This window comes from Thunnus maccoyii, chromosome 14 (genome assembly GCF_910596095.1).
Source record: "Thunnus maccoyii chromosome 14, fThuMac1.1, whole genome shotgun sequence".
NCBI lineage: Eukaryota > Metazoa > Chordata > Actinopteri > Scombriformes > Scombridae > Thunnus > Thunnus maccoyii.
This window is the reverse complement of record NC_056546.1, coordinates 8,582,323-8,600,177: the sequence shown is the minus strand read 5'-3', so window position 1 is coordinate 8,600,177 and position 17,855 is coordinate 8,582,323. Positions and strand designations below refer to the sequence as shown.

The 17,855-nt window shown below is 38.6% G+C and overlaps 1 protein-coding gene across 1 annotated transcript in view; it reads left to right on the top strand.

The window, feature by feature from the left end:
* The first annotated feature begins 8,616 nt into the window (after positions 1-8,616).
* Positions 8,617-17,855, top strand: part of slc8a1b (solute carrier family 8 member 1b) — a 144,252-nt gene continuing 135,013 nt past the window's right edge. The window contains exon 1 of the mRNA XM_042434413.1: positions 8,617-8,999. The gene's annotated coding sequence lies outside the window, so the exon portion shown is untranslated. The remainder of the gene's footprint in view (positions 9,000-17,855) is intronic.

Genomic DNA, 17,855 nt, shown 5'->3' with positions numbered 1-17,855 from the left:
ATCTACTGGACAATGTTGTTTGTCTGATACTGTTACAAATGACCACTACAAAAAAGATTAATCTGCCATTTCCTGATCTGCTACAGCTACAGATAAGGTTTTGTGTTACATTAAGGTTCAGAAACTCCTTGCTTAAACCTGCAGTTTGGGACTTTTATATATAAATGAATGTCCAGCCCTTGCCAAACGAGTTCACACAATGCTGATTAAGCCTATCACCACCAGATAAATCTCTGTATTTCACAGTATTCTGGAGATTTAAAATCTGATGTTGGGTTTGACATTCCCGTGCTGGCCGGATGTATGCGTACTGCACATGCTCTATGGGCAGAGCATGCATACTAGAAACTTCTGAGCTGCCTAAATTCTGGTTAACTCTGTGCTAACTTGAATGGGGATAAAATAATTTAATTTAATTTAATAGACTTTCCAAATGTTATCAGACCGAATGGATCGTGGAGGTTGTGTGACACTCAAAACAATTTACCCACTGTTTTATAGCCACAACAGTAGTGATGGAGTAGGCTACAGCGTAGCCTATGACGTAAGCACGTGTCTACAGTGTTTTTGTAATAACTCCCATTGCCAGAGGGGGGAGACAAAAGTCCTGTATTCCAGCTTTAAGGTAAGAGATATATTGCAGTCATGTTTAACAAAGGTCTCCCGTTTGCAAATCCCAAGCTTTGTTGATCCATCTACCCACTGTTACCTCATGCCTAAAAGTCTGCAGCGCCAGTAAAAACGTAATACAACTTCCACTTTTGTTCCTGACAGACATGGGTCATAATTTGCATGGGATCCATGTCAGGTAAAATTTGTAATGTTGGTCAATTGAATAAACAACAGATGCTGTATTTTTCCTTGTGAGGACAGGCTCATCACTGGTGTTTTTCTCAAAACTGAATAAACTATGGGAACCCAGGAGTATACTGTTTGTAAAATGTTGCTTGTAATGATGCTTAAATTGAACTCTTTTGTTGTGTTTTCTCCTTTTGTGCCCATTCCCAGCTGACATGTAGCATTGTGTATTTTGGGAATAAGAGGCATTCACTGAGCTGACAACAACAGGCCCCATTAGGGTTTTGGTCACTTAATTTAAGACTACTTATGTAAACACAGATTGTAGTACCAGGGGCACTACTAAAAATCGTCAGTCACAACACATATGTATCACCATTAACTGGCTTAAGTACATTAAAACAACCTGCCGGTTGTTGATCCCTGTTTCACAAATCATCACTTTTTACTGTGAACATGCACATTTGATGGACAGTGTCTCAATTGAAAAATCATGCATCATTATTTTATTATATTTTTACATGTGCAATGATGCTACAAACACTTGAAGTGACAAACTCGTCCCAGAGAAGTAAGGTGTAGAGAGGGGGTCAAAGTTGGGTGAACATGTCAAACACATTACGCACTCATAGACAACCAGCTCCCCTGACACTGTCTGGGCTGAGAGAGAGATAGAGAGGCAAAGAGAGAGAGAGAGAGAGAGAGATGGAGGATGGTAGATAGAGAAAGAGCGAGAAGGAGAGAGTGTGTGAGAGAGAGATATATGCTGAGTGACTCAGCATTGCGTTTGTAGATGTCCCCTTTGGCGAGATTACTCACCTCCAGCCTTCTCCAGCCAACAAGTGAGTGTGTGTGTGTGTGTGTGTGTGTGTGTGTGTGTGTGTGTGTGTGTGTGTAAATAGATGCTTGTCTCCATGACAAGCATATATTTATGAGATGATATAAAGCACAACTCTGAAGCATCTAAAGAATCTTTGAATTCCTGTGAATGTATGTTCAGTGCTAGATGTCCTGGTGTGGCCTTCGGATGTACTGTATGTATGTGTATGTGTGTGTGTGTGTACATATATGGTTGTTCATTTCTCAAGTCAACTCTCAGATGTTTGTAAGATATATATATTCTCTTTAATAAGTAATTTACTTATTCTCTTTTGGACATTTTAAACAAAGTTCTTGAAAACCACATTTCAGGTATGGATTTGAGAAAGAAACTTCACCCTTTGAGTATAGATTCTTCATTCATTGTTACCTGCAATCATAGGTCAATATTATGTAAATTTGATCATTAAACTTTCAGTCATTGTCATTTTACTAATTTGTCAAGACAATCGACAGTCTTAGTGTGTGTCGAACAGACTTGCAGAAACCTTCGATACAGTCAATAAGCAGAAGAGAGATTCTAAGAACATTCGAAGAACATTTTTCTGACTTTTCTCTAGAATATGCAGCATGCAGCAGCATTTACACCACAAAGGGACAGGCTAAAAGTGGTAAAGCACCTTTTATATGGTTTGTTGTGGTAGATAGGAGGCACTGCTTTTATTTTTTTATAACTTTATGAAGTCATACTGACTTCCACAGTGATTGACCAGGTTGCATACAGTACATGGTAAATTCTCTTCTCTTCATTCCTTACCTTTCTAAATCCACTACTGTCCATGTTCAGTGCTGAACTGCAGGACCAGTTGCCTCTATTTTGGAAGCAATGGAGGTGATGGGTTTTCACGGAAGAGATAGGAGGAGTGCAAACAAAATTTGGATCAAGTTACAAACAATGGCGGGAACAGATCTGCTCAGAGATTCACAGTCCTGATAGAGGGACTCTTCAACGGATTGGCTGATCCATACAGGCTTGTTTGTCTATATCAACCTTAAAACTCTCAAGTGCATTTATACATTAGTAACTTTAACCAAATAATTAAATAAAGATAATACAATCAATTAGGTAAAAAAGTGTCAGATTTGCTTATAGTTTAAATTAAGCTCTCTACTTTTGTTGTGATGGTAATTTAACTTTAACTGGCCACTTATAAACACTTTATGTAACATGTTATGTAATACTTTGGGACTGTAGTTTGACTAACAAGTCCATTAGTGGCTTTTTACCTCAGCTGTCGGTGTCTAAAAGAATCACAGCACTGGGGTTTAATCTGAGCTGTAACCTGCTCCTGAAGGACAATGTCTTAATACTGCAGAATATTTTCCCTCTGGCATCATTGTGAGGTTAAAATAGTGTGTATGCTTGTATGCACACAGGTGTGAGTGTGTGTGTGTGTGTGTGTGTGTGTGCTTGCAAGAGAGGAGGACCTGAGAAAATTGTATTTGAATAAGAATTTGGGCTTCATCCATATCATGGACCTGACTTTCCTATTCTTATTCCTTACATGTGTGTATATATTCTTTGTGTTTATGCTCTCTTTGTAACTGCATGACAAATTGCCATCTTTAGCAGAAGGTCTTTCCCATATTTTACCACATCCAAAACAACAGTCTTCCATTATCATAATCATGGTGACAGTTTAATGCAATGCATCCCTGTAGAGATGCAACACGCTTCTCAGCCTGTATTCATAAAGGAGTGTACACCAATATTACCCTGAAGTAGAGAAATTCACACTGAAACACTTAAGCGACACTTGTCTTGTGAACTATTAAAATTGACTTTTCTTACGGAAATATTGTAGTCATTAAAATAAATCCCACAATGAGGTGCTAAAAAGTTATTTTTGACGACTTTATGATCTGGTCTTTGCAAAACACAAAGTTATTCATCTGTCTTTTTGAAATATTGACAGGCTTTATGTTCCAAACTCAAAAAGCATTAACAGCATTTTTATTGCAATTGCATTAAATAGTAGTTTTAAATAGTAGTTTTTCCTTTAAATAAGGAAATTATTTAATGTTGTCTTTTTTTCTGAGTTATTTAGATAACAGCACGAAACACGTGAAACAACAAAACATGACTTGGTAGATGATTAATAATCAAAAAAACAATTAATAATCGAATTAATTAAACTAATTAATAATTAATGATAAAAAAAAACTGTGTAATCACATTGTTACAGTGTAAATAATTATTTACACTTGTAAATAATTTACACTTGTAAATAATTATTTACACTGTAACAATGTTTAATTAAGAGTCTTCTTATAACATGTATAACTTTCCATGTTCCAGTTGAATAATTTCTCTCAGTCTATACAGATGTAGTATTTTGCTTATGTCACCCATATACTGTACTCTTGCTTAGCTCCTATAGTGCTAGTGGGACAGTTTGATTGACAGGTGTGAGAATGGCTGTGCTCTAAGGAGGCACCCCGGGGTGCAGCTCCTCTGAATTATGAATGAACGGGCTTTTACCTTCTTCTGTCAATTTCAAATCTGCAGAGGGCTCTCTCCTTTACTCTTCCTTTCTAGTTCAATCAACTTGTATTAAATTATGCTTTATTATCATGACAGAAATTAAATAAAGTACCTCTTTATAATTCAATGAAAGCACAATAATAACCAAGGTAAAAAATTCCAGTCACGAAAAGACGATAAAGATTTTGTTTTTTTCAAATCTATACTAAGTGATCTATTATTTTGAAAAAGTATTTACAAATAAATTGAAGGAATTAAGAAACAAACACAATTTAGTTTTATAATTGTGGACAAGCTAGACCTTCCATAATATTATAACTATAATATATCATACCTATATCTAATACTGTAATATCATAGTTGATATATTATACATGTCACTGGTACAGCATGTTGACATTGTGCCTAAAGTCAATTTTGTGTTGTGATGAACGCCTCACTCATCTGATTGAAACATAGAAGCCAGCCAGGAAGGAAAGAAAATAAATGTACAAGCATTTTTCTAATGAAATACATCTGAGGTTACTAAATCACCTTGGCATACTACAAGGTTAAATACTAAGCCCAGTAATATTCTGTATTTAGAACTGCAACTTCCCAGTACTGCATTTGTCCAACTGATTATTCATTTGTTAGTTTAAGTGAGGCATGTCTTTGTGGAGACTTTTTAAACATGCTTTTGTCTCAGAGCTTTAGAGACCAAAGACAGCCTGAGACAAAATTCTGACAGAAATTTAGGATCAGCTTCTCACAATGTGACTGCCACTACAACCCACGTCTACAAACAAACCAATCAGAATACGACATGAAATGACACAGAATACACTAGCCAGCATGACATTTCGTAAGTGCACAATGTAAATAAATTTACGCAATTGTTGTTGCAATGGTGCCCTAAGGGGCCCACAGTCCAAGAGTATTCCTCGTGGTTTCTAAGGAACACTCTACAGTTCCCCCGGATGCTCAGCCACCCCAGCAATCATTCAGTCTGCCGGCTAACCTGCTTCCCCATTTAACAGATCACCCTCTCTAACCTCACTGACCAGCAATTCCCTTTCGCAGTCAGCCACCTTAACTGTTTCTCTGCTGCCCAACACCAGAGCAGTTCCTCTGTAAAAATAAAGATGTGCAATTCCTGCCTTTCTGAGCTAGTTTGCCCTCTACTTCTCAATCAAGTAACCTTCTCCCAACCTGTTAGTTCTACTTCTGCCCCCTTATCGATTTGTTTTCAGCTTCCAGTTCCCTTGTTTTCTTGCAGTAGAGTCCTCCAGCCTTAACTTCTAGTATCAGTTGCCGTTTCTCTGCCAGAGCTTGCATTTGTTTTTGCTTCTCTGGCTGAATCAGTATCTCTGTCTGAGCCTGAATCTGTTTCTCAGCCTGCAGTTAAAGCTACCTGTAAGCATGTGTATTTTCAAGAGCTTTTCTATTTGTCTGCCTGAACCTTTTTCTATCCATAAAGCTTGAATCTATCCATCGTTTAGAGTCTGCTGTGGTGTTCCTGTTGGTTGTACGTGCTGTAACTATCAACCCTGCCCTTTCTGAGCTTCAGCACCAGCTTGTCTATTCATTTGATGCCCAGGTCAGTGTCTCCATCAGGTCTGTCCCAAATGGTCTCCCTTAAATCTCTACTCCTTCCCTTCTGTGCTCAGGAAGTCCACTTGACCACATCTCCTTGTTACAGCCTTGTGCAATGCTACCTGCCTCTTTAAGTTAAACTCCACAGGCTGAAACACCAGCTGATGAGGCCCCTCAACATCACCAGTGTGGTCAACATTGCACATAATTTCTCTTGAGTAAACCCTGTCTTGCACTGCCTTCAGTTTCCTGATAAGCGGTGGCTGGTTTATATTGTATAACCCTGACCCATGGTCAACAACACCCTTCGTTACCGTCCTGATAAACTTGAGGGGACATTATGAGGCATCCCTGCAGAGGGCTCTGTACCGGTGATGCCTACATAACCATTCCCAATGTGTCTATTTCCCCCGTTAGAGGTCACCTGAGCCAGTCACCTAACTGCTCAGCTGCTTCTTATTCACAATTAACCCCAGTGAATGTCAGGTGGACAGATTTTTTCCAGGTTTTTCCAAAATGTTTGCTTCTCTACTCATTTTTGGACTTATTGCCTGGTCTTACTGCCTGTTAGCTTCTAATTATTTGACCACAGATACTTAGCAAGCTGCCTTTTACTCTACCAGGTGAGTTTCAGAATATATTAAATATCTAGTACGGCCGCAGTTAGAGCTGCAGTTCAGTCAATTCTTCAGTTACCCAGAATCAGTATACTTCATTTTTTGTATTATGATGGCCTACAGATACAGAGCAGAACACTGCTGCAGTATACATCTGCAGTGCTGTGATGATTGATGTCACCAACTACAGATGTAATAATGAATATACTGTAATCATAAACTTAATTGGAAATGACATTAGTTGACTTCCTTGAAACACTTAATTATCCTAGCTATGGGTCTGTTTTGGTCAGACAGTGAATTTGATAAAGCCTTGATTTGACAAAGCAGATTTGTTTTCCAGCATTAGTTCTGTATACCAAATTTGGTTATATCTTGGGGAAAATCATTAAAGCTGATGCTCATTAAAAGCGTTCATTTAGCAAAATATTAGCCATGACGAACAAAGCAGCACAAGGAGTGTTTTCTGCCTCTAGCATTCTGGGACTTGTAGTATTAAATCAAATTTGCCAATACCCCCAGTAACCACGGGTGTCACCAAATCAACCAGGACTGAAATTTTAAGGATTACAACTTTAAGATCATTATTCTTTGGCATTTTTCTGGAAGTTATTTGATAGTGACTGTAGAGATATATACCAGAGCATGGAGAGACAGTTTGTTTGACATGTTACAAAGGTCCCAGACTGAATTGACAGTTACCGGGACACCCCAAAATGTTGTTTGTATTAATGTGATAATATTACTTTTAAATTATTCTAATTGTGCCAGTTTTTGTTGTACAATTGTTCTACCACTGCCAGTCATTAAGGTCAGAAATTTTCAAAAACTAACCATAGAGTCTTTGAGATAAAACTATTAACTCCACATCTTATGACTTTTGTCTGTAGGCTGCTGGGTGTAATGTTTTGTGGTATCACAGAATTAATCTTCCCAATGACTACTAGTTAATATACTGTTTCAGCCTCATTTACAATATTAGCAATCATTATAATATAATTATGATGAGTCTTTTTTTATCATGAATATGCCTTCATATCAGATTGATGTTGTATTATCCACTAAAGCCCACCCCATGCATGCAATTCAGTGTTTTTTTCTTTTCTCCTCTTCCGTTTTCTCTTGTTGCTCCATCTCTCCCTGTCTGTGCCTCTCATTAGAATAAACTGCCTTAATTTAGAATAAAAAGAAATCATTGCCCATATTGCTGTGTAAATATGTTAATGTTGATAGATGGAAGAGAGGAGAGAAAACAATTAAGGTGGAAAAAAAATCCTCCCTTCAGACCGTTATTTCCTACAGATCTGAGTGCATCATTGCTCTTGCAGTATGTTTACCAAATGACAAAAGTTAGGCTATGATAAACTTTGTCTTTTCAAATGGATTCTTCTGCATTTATCCATTCTGAGTAGCAAATTATTCTTCTTGATGCAGTTATTAGAATGCCAGTATTTCTAAAAGGTCATTGAATCAATGGACTTCAATTATACAGAGCTGATTCTGCAGGCTACACGTAGCTCTCCGTTTGTTTAAAGTGTTCTTTTATATACTTGCAGTGTTTTGAAATATTAAACGTATAGCTCAGTGCTGTCAATTTGTTCGTTTGTTTGTTTAGTTGTTTAGTTTGATCAAACCATGCTTTTTACTGGATCAAGCTTATGATTCAGAATCATGGTTTATTAGGAGGTATCCCACTATAATATTTTAATGGACACCTGCCAATCAATCAGAAACAAGCATTTTTCATGTACATTGAATAGGCCAACACAAAAAAATGCAATACATAGCAACTTGGCTTTACAACATCCTTCAACGTGTCTATCTCCCGATATGGAGAGACTGAGACATGGAGACAGAGAGAAGCTGAGATTTGGATGTGACACGTTTCTGGACTCACTATATTCTCAGCGGGATATTGATGTTGACCTAAGAGAGGAGGGCAAAGCGAGTGTATGTGAGAAAGAAAGAGAGGGGGGTCGAGTGTATGAGAGAATGTGTGTGTGTGAGAGACGAGCAAGATATATGTGTAGACAACGACAGAAAAGTGAGAGAGACGCGCGCGCGCGCGCACACACACACACACACACACACACACAGCACAGAGAGACAGAGGAGGAGGAGGAGGGCGAGCTGATTCTTATGTGTGTGAGTGTGTATGTGTGTGAGGGAAGGAAGGAAGAAGGAGAGACCTGCTCACTCTTCTACACACACTCTCTCTTTCTCTCTTGCGCTTGCACGGAGCGAGAGGGGGAACGGGAAGGGAAGAATGAGGAAGAAGTCCGCTGTGCTGCGCGCCTCGTCCCAACAAATGCGGGTTTGCTGATGAAGCGCCGCTCCGGTCATCCGATCATACAGGTCGCTCAGGTCGCGCTGCATGGAAACGAGGAGTAGGCAACAGCAAAAAAACAACAGCAACAAATAAAAAACTGTCAGTGCATGGGAATCCGGACTCCTCTCCCCTCCTTTTGTGCGTCTCGGTCGCCTTGGCTGGCGTATAAGAGCTCCCTGCGTCTCCATTACCATTCCCCACTGCTGGCTTACCTCTACTACTACTACTACTCCTACTCCTTGTACTGCTGCTATTACTAGTAGTGCGGCTTTTAATACTGACCGGTCCGGGTTGTGGACACTCTCTGGATAGAAAGGTAGGACCTTCTGCAGTTTTCTGGGTACGTTTTCAGCGAGGATAATTATGTTAATGATGATGAATGCTGGGGGTCTTTACCTCTATTTCGCGGCACTGTCTGGTGAAAGCAAGTTTTTTTGTTTTTTGTTTTTTTTAGAAGAAGGGTGGTGGAGTGATTAGGATGGAAAGGGGACAGAGTCACCCCGATTGGAGACTTGAAAGCACCATGCGTCGGAGGGGTTTGGATGCGATGTGGAGACGATGTTTCCTCACCTCATCCTCCCCCACCACGCGTTCCACACTGCGCTTTTCCTCCTCTGTGATATGGAAATTTGTAGAGAGATGACCGCTGGTTCTGAAATCACTGGGTGCGGTGGAAGGTGTTTGTCATTTGCTTTTCATTAAAATGAGCAACCGGTATAGACTCCAGAGGCTGCTTCCTTTCGCTTCAGGGGCTGTTTTTTTTTTTTTTCTTTTTTAGCCCTTCACTCCCACCCTCCTTCCCTACGCTCCTCTCCCTTCCCCTCATGTTTAAGTCCGATCGCCTGCCTCGCTTTTTTGTGTAGGAATAATAATTACGGATGCAGAGCACGTCCAGATAACCACGCTTGCACCTTTTTATAGGCTTTCAATGTGGAAGTTGGGTGACAAACATGCGCAGTCCAGGCTAAATTTCCCCCCCTAGAGATGGTAATCCTTGCAGAGGATGAACGGTCCAGTCGCTTGAAGCGCATTGAGAGCCATTTGCGCAATTCTGCAGGGTCCCCCATTCATTGCGCCAAACCAGAGCAGCCTCTGGATGCTCTTGGGGCTGCTGGAGTGCCTTTGCACATCAGTGCAGAGCAGGCTGGGGAAAAATCTGAGCTCGGACCCCGTAGTTGAGTTTGAATGGGTTTATTTTAGCGTTGTCTCTGAATTAGACATAACTGGATCAGTTGGATTTTTAGTCTTAAATCAGATCATAAAGGCTTATTTTACTCTCTGACTGATGTGTTTGGAAACTGTTATGAAAGAGAAATGAAACAATGGAGCCTCACTCATCAGTTAACTGTTCCTGTAAACCTGGCACATATATGACATTAGAGGAAGCAGCAGACAGCGGATTTTCATTCTCCTGATGTGACACTACAAACGGTTCGTCTTGTGACGAGCTGCTCGGCACATCAGGCAGGTACCATCAAGGCTTTCCAGGCAATTCTTTTCCGGCTGACTTCAGTCGGGGCTTTATGGGCATGACACAGAGGAGCTGTAGCTCATCCACTGTGAATAATATGGAGAATTTATTCATGACAATGAAAAACTGAATCCCAACCAAGTCTTTACCGCTGTATTTACATTGATCAGTGATGTTGGTTTTTGATGAAATATAAGATCCTTTGGTGATCCAATGTGAAAACAGCTTCAGAATGTAACGTTTTTTTCTATTAATCACTGATCCTTTTCCATTTATAAAGGGCCTTTATCGGTTTGATACCTCTAACAGCAGTGTAATACAAAGATAAGCTATATGTCAGCCTGAAAAGGTGAGATATGGCATTTTAGATGGGTTTACAACTCAGCTTTGAGAGCATCTGACGGCAGATTCAGGCCACCTCTCAGTGGGTCTGCATCGATCAGTGATTAGGCCTGTTCTCAACCCAGTTGAGGGGAGAATAAACCACACACACACACACACACACACACACACACACACACACACAAAGCTTTCTCCAGACATGAAGCTGCTACAGTGTAATAACTGCTGGGTCACTATGTTGTAAATAAGTCAGTGGTAAATGGCTGAGAAGAGCTTCATCCTGGCTGGAAGAAGCAGATTTAGCAAACCATTACTGTAATGGTAAGTGATGAAAATGGAATGTAAGGGGAATATATTCTTATAGCTATCAACATACTACAAAAATATACATTTTTAAGTAAGGTTGTCCAATGGCAAATTTTAGTTTTTGTTATTTTTTTGTAATATTCGCATAAATATGTTTTTTCATCATTAAGTTGAGATTGCTGTCAAGATTTTGTAGGTCAGTTTTGGCTTCTTTTGTTCTGGCTCTATTATCTTGTAAAAGATTATTGGGATTTTCTTTTTGGTGAGGAATTCAATTTAATGCAAAATGCCGACCAGTTTGTGTCCACGTTACTCACAATTTATTCATAAATGCAATTAAAAGATGGCATTTATTTCACACATATAATACAACTGGACAACACTGTGGTGTCCCAAATATAAAGCCAAAAAGAAATTTATAACAAGATCAGTTTAAACAGATTTTTTGTGTTCCTATGCAACCCAGTCTCATGGTTGTTCATGAAATAGTCAGGGAAATTAATCTATCAATCATCTGTTGTTCTTTTTAAAAAAAAACAAAAAAAAAACTATAACATCTACATTACTTAACATTTAATCACAATATTTATCCTTGTTTTTATTTTATTTTTTTAATTTTATCAGTCTGCATCAGTCCAGTGGGCGGACCCAAGGACCTGCCGCCTGGAAGTATTTTCCTCACTGTCACTGTGGTTTTTCTTTAAATGATATCTTTAACATTGTGCATTGTTAAAGATACATTAGCATTGTGTTGTTGACAGATTTGGCGCATTCGACTCCTGTTTTGGCTAAAATATCTGAAATAAGTCAACATCTTTACTTTTTCTTACATAGATCATCTCAGTGCAGTGTTACTAGTTCGGCTGTACTAGATATTCGATATATTTAATATATTATGACCCATCCTACTTTGCAAACCGGAAGAACTACAACTGTGGTGCTGATTTGTATCAAGCTGCATGGCACGGCTCTAGAGAATTGTAGTTTTTAAGAGATAGTAGCGTTTTTATAGAATTGGGAGTTGCAAATACTGAACTGAGAGTACACTGGGGAGTTTAAGGGGATGGTAAACACATTTGTGTGATCAGATTTTAAATATCTAATTGTTAAATGGATGCAAATTCATTTTGACCATATTTTACCCGTATTTGACAGCGTCCCCCATTGTTGACTATATTGACATGATAGCTGAGGTCAAGAGCTCTCTATAACAGTTGGTCCTATGTCTGTAGCTCTTTTTGTTGCCTAATTATAAGCCCTCAAAGATGCACCGAGGTCAAGGTTCAAAGGTCAGTATTTCAAAGTAGGAGCCATGTATAATCTTCATACTGACATATGTTACTCTCCAGGCCGAGACCTTTCCAACAATATATTTGGTTTAGCTCTATGACAAAGTTTAAAATTTCCAATTTCATGGACACAAGCCGTCCCAGGCCTAGTTTCAGAGAGCACTTTGAAGGCCTAATATATAAAATTAAGCTTTTTCTTTGTTTTTTCTTCTTTAGTGGCCAAAATGAGTCTCCTTCAGAGATGCTGACAATCTAGGGCATTACTGCAGGCTTGGAGGAAGGCCTGAAGTGCTTGGGTTAGGGTTAAGATTAGGGTTAGGGATGAAAATACCAACCCATTCTCATTCCCAGGTCGTTAAATACAGAGTCAAGCATAGGTTACCGTTTATACAACCCTGGAGATTTTTTGTATCATTATGATTCTTTGGTTTTGGGATTTTGTCAGCATGACATAGCCCATTCAATCACAATCAGAATCTGTTTTATTAGCCAATACAAGCATACAAAGAATGTGTCTTGGCGTTTGCTCCCAAAACACTCAATACAGAAGAATAAAAATAGACAAAAGTAAGGCAGTAATAATAATAAAAATGAAATAAAGAAATAAAATTAAATTGAAATTTTAAAATCTATTTACAGAATGGAATAGTAATAGTTTTGAAATTAAATATTGAGTGTACAAAGGAAATATGGAGTGTGCTATGGACAAAGAAATGAGGTATATGAAATATACGAAGGTGACAAGAGCAAAAATTAAACATGACGTGCAAAATAGTTAAATTATGTAACAGTGGAGGATGAATGGATGCACAATCTAAAGTCCAGTTTGATGAAATATATGAAAGTGACAAGTGCAGGGGTTAAATGAGGGATGTGAAATGTAAAGTCCAGTTTTACAACCTCATCTTCATCCTGTTTTTATATGGTCATCGTACAAGGTTTGATGCACACACACACACACACAAACATTGAAGTGCTTTGTTGGATGACATATCTCAATATTAACTGAAGAAGACTATGTCTTAAGAAAGATGATTTCATAATAAATATCCTCAGCCTCATAGCCTCATATTCTTGGAAACATAAAATTAAATGAGCAACTTCACAATTTACAATCACAGGCTATAAAATGCCTTTTCTTAACAGAGATAGTGGTGTTTGCATACGGGTTGCGGTCAACCAGCAGAAATTTGAAATGGAACGGAGCCCACTGATGGCAGGCGACCCAAACCAGTAGTCGAACGTAATAATGCACCTCTGTAGCCTTCCACTATCAACAACTGACAAAAAAACTTAACTTTGTGTTTTTGTATTGAAATGTTAATGTCATTAAAAGAAAACTTTAACACAGTGACAGTGAGGAAAATACGTCCGGGCAGCAGGTCCTCCGGTCTGCCTACCGCACTGATGCAAACTGATAAAAATTAAAATAAAGAAATAAAAACAAGGATAAAATGTTGTGATTAAATGTTGAACAATGTAGTGGTTATGGTTAAAAAAAAAAGATATTCCAAATGAAATACATTTGATTGAAAGTTGTGTTGAGTGTCACGAAAAAAATTGAAAATTTGTGTCCATGTACACGAATCTATACATTAAATTTCGTGGCTATTTCACAAACTGCCATGAGACTGGTTTGTCCCACGCACCAAAATTTGTTCTGTTTCTGCAAGAGTACCCTGTTCACTGTAGTTTACAGTAAACAGACGTCTCTCATGGCAAGGACAGGTGGGAGAATGCTTCTGCTAACGGAAAGTAGAGTGAAAAAAGCAGCTGATTTATACTGCAGATTAGCCAGCAGATTTGTAGAAAACAAAAACAGCAGCAAAAAAGTAACAACAAATTGATGAGAAAATTGAATATTTGTTCTACAAAAGGCATTTTAATTGTCCGTTTTCACCAACCACCACCATTTTTTTAATATTTAAAGTATGTCCAGATAAATTCCCATAATATTTCCATAATATACCTTAAGTATATAGTTTAAAGTAAGTATAGTATATATTTTAGTGCACTGCAGTCATGGCAGTTATGCTGATAGGTGGTATTGTTACCTTCATCAATTCAGTAGATATTGTAATAAGCTAAAAGCTAGCCATCCATGTCAAACTCAGAGGAAGAGTTCATCTATTAGAAATCAATATGCCGATTCACTGCAAACTCACCATTCATCATAGGTCAATTGCAGTTATGCTGATGTGACTGCTCTGCCAATTGTAAGTCCTAAGGTCTAATACGTGGGCGTACCGCTGTGTTACAAGGCAGGCCAACTGATGTATTACAGATGATGTAATAACACAAACAAGATTCCAGCAAACCGGACTGACTTGCCTGTACTCCACTTTGTTTCTTCAGCAATATGTGAAGTACAGGCAGGTCAATACAATATATTATACACAGAATTGGTGATGAATTGGTTAACGGCAGCCAAAATAAATATATATATTAGCAGGGATGGCCACAGTGTGAGACAAACCACAAACTCTGTCACACTGACACATAATGTCAGCTCTGTTAGAAAAAGTTTTATGTGTATCACAGCAACACAACTAAATCATTGTCATGTTAATTTCAGTAAGAGCGTTGTAAACAGATGAGCCGGTCACTTGGAAGACTGTCAGCCTTTATTGGCCAGCACACTGAATTTGATGATGTGCACTAAAGGCTCAGATTTGGTGTCAGAAATTCTTTATTGTAAAAAAACAAACAAACAAACAGCCCAAAGAACACAACAGGAAGGCACTGTTCTACTAGGGTTAGGGTTAGGATGGGTTAAGGTTAGCAAAGCAAATCTTCAGTCTGTAAGTGTTGTGTGTTTATCTTTGATTAATAGAGCCAGACAGCACTATAACTTCACCTCCTTGATAGAGAGGAGCAGTGTTTACAGGAAATATGGGCTAAACAGCAGCAGTAGAGTAATACTTCTAAAATGAGACACCGGCTGCCAGTTGTCTCCAACATGGCTTCAGTAGTTTACAGTTATTATATATATGTATATATATATAGTACATGGGGAAGTATAAACATATGCATATGTATTTTTATATAATATAAAACATGTCTGCTGTGTCCTTGCAGGCAGTGGTTGGTAAGGTTGTACAGAATAGGCACAACCCCCCACAAGTAATAGGCTCAGTGATAAAATATGGATGAATCCCAAACAAGGTTACACTCAAAGCATCGAGTACTGTAGCATAGTACAGCATAGTGTGCTTAATAGCATGTGTAATATAGTTTTCAAGTCAAATCAATTTAATTATTTATTTAATTTAATTTATATAACGTATACATAAGTTTGTCTCAGAGAAACTTACAATCTGTACAATTTATACTTTATACTAATTTATGATTTACACTCCTTTCATTTTTAAATCCTTGATTTTGATAAGGAAAAATGACACACACACACACACACACACACACACACACACACACACACACACACACACACACACACACACACCCAAAGTGCATTACAGCTTAATGTTTGTTGTTAGATAAAAAGGCTGATACAAGCTGTAAAGACAATATTATCAACAATATTGTCATCTAATGAAGTTGATACAGTAAATGTGTTAGCAAACATTATATCAGTATCCATTTAGCTTCATTTGGAGTCGTATTTCTGGACATATAACAGATTTAAGTCCAATATTCACTTTTGTTTTAGCTCTGATTTGGTTTCCACTTTCCTGAGGACAATATGGGCTCCACTATGTTCACCACACTAACTTTGTCTATGCGCCGTTTGGTGCTGGTTTTCAGAGCTGTCTGCTATGGCTGAAAACAGGGTTGATGACAGCAGTGAGAACAAACCAAAACAGCAAAGTCACAATCTGTAAAACCAAAACAATGAGCTGAATGACACTAAAGACTCCTTAAAGATGAGGGAACCTGCCAGGTAATAATTTTCTGTGGGCTCATTACCACAAGCAACACCTGAAATGACACATAGCCATTTGACTCATATCATAGTAGTATTGTTTTGTGCAGCTTTAAGTTTAGATATGTTGTTTTTTTTCATGAGATTGAGCAAAAGTCAGCCAAAAAAACATGATTTTTCTGTGAGGCTTTGACAGTTTGACTTACTATGGCTAAGTGATATGTTGTTGCTTAATGCTAAAAAATAACTAGCTAGGAAAGGGGTCAGACTCTTTCCAAATCCATATCATAGCAGATATCCCCACCCACAGAAGGAGGGTATATATAAGCGGCAGATTTGAGGATGACTGTGTGCCTTTATTTGTTCTTATCCCATGAATGAATGGAGTGCTGAAGATAAGGGCAGTGATCTATGTGACTTTTAAGCTTTTTTTTTTTTTTGTGGTCTACTTCTGTCAGTTTCCCAAAGCTCATCATTGCTCTGGGCATGTTCGTGTCCCTTGTCACATCCCGGATAGACAGAGAGCTGGACAGATAATGTCGATGGATAGACAGACAGCAGGAAACAGTCCTGTGTATTAAAGTGCAGCCTGATCATTTCATCCTCTCCAAGAGTAATAATATGACAAGACATCTTGGCTCGAGGATTAGCTGCTAGGGAGCTCCAGGCTAAAACAGCTCAACATCACTGCACTGTAATGATGGTAAATGTTGACCATTAATCTTCAATTGTTTGCAGGGACCAGCGTGGAGAGCAGGACAAAATATGCGCGCACACACACACACATATACACACGGTGGAATAACCTTTCGCTTTTATTTAAATAGGATAGGTGACAGTATGTTAGGTTACCTCTCTCTTTCCTATTTCATACTCTTTCTTTCCATCTGTCTCTCATTCTCTTTTCCTCTGTTTCCTATATTATATCCCTCTCCTCCAATCTCTCTTTCTCTTTACATCCTCCCCTTTACCCTTTTCTATTTAGTTTTGCATTTTTGTCTTTATCTCTCTTTCACTCACTGCTTTAAATTTTTTATCATCGCCTCTCACCCTGTTGCGAGGAAAATGCATTTTTGACAGGCGGCTCCTGAGAGCAGAGGGTGAGGTATTGCTTTGTGTTCTCCTGCAACACAAATTCATTGCTACGCTCATGGTCAGCATCTACTCATCTCCAGGATTATTATCCCACTGCATCACTTGTAATAATTGCAAATTTCCTGCGTGATGAACAGAATGTGGTGCTATGTCTTATGCACTCTCATGTCTTTCTCCTTCTCTCTTTCCTCTGTTGCCTGTTGGTCTAATCATCTGCCTTCTTGGCACCCTTGGGTGCTGCCTTCAGAAGCTCCCGAGAAATGACAGTATTGGGGCAGAGAGGGAACAGCTTGCCTCAATTCAGCACATGGTTTTGGTTTTCCTCATAACTTTATGTATTGTGCTTTTGTTTTTGCCTCTGGGGAGGAGGATTCAGTGGTGCAGTTTGTGAGTGTGTGATTCAGCTTTTTTCTAAGGCTGGGTTTGCGTGTCTTATGCTGTGTTCCTCTTGGATTTGAGCCAAGTTTTTGGGGTCATAACACTAGGGAAAATCATGGAGAGATGTTATGAAACCTGATATTTCAATTACAGAATCAAAAATAGATGCCACTGTTCAGTGACTAAACCTCTTTAGTGTTAACAGTAGACACATAAACACATAAACACACACAAGTTTGGCGCTGGTACCTGCCGGGGCATCACTTTTTTACTCCTTTCCCTCCTTTATCAAAAAGCCAGTAATGATCGTTTTTCAGAGAGAGAACAAATGCAGTCAGTCATTCCCAGAGGATATATTTTGCAGACAGACAACAAAACGGAACCGTAAACAGAACAGGTAATTGTCTT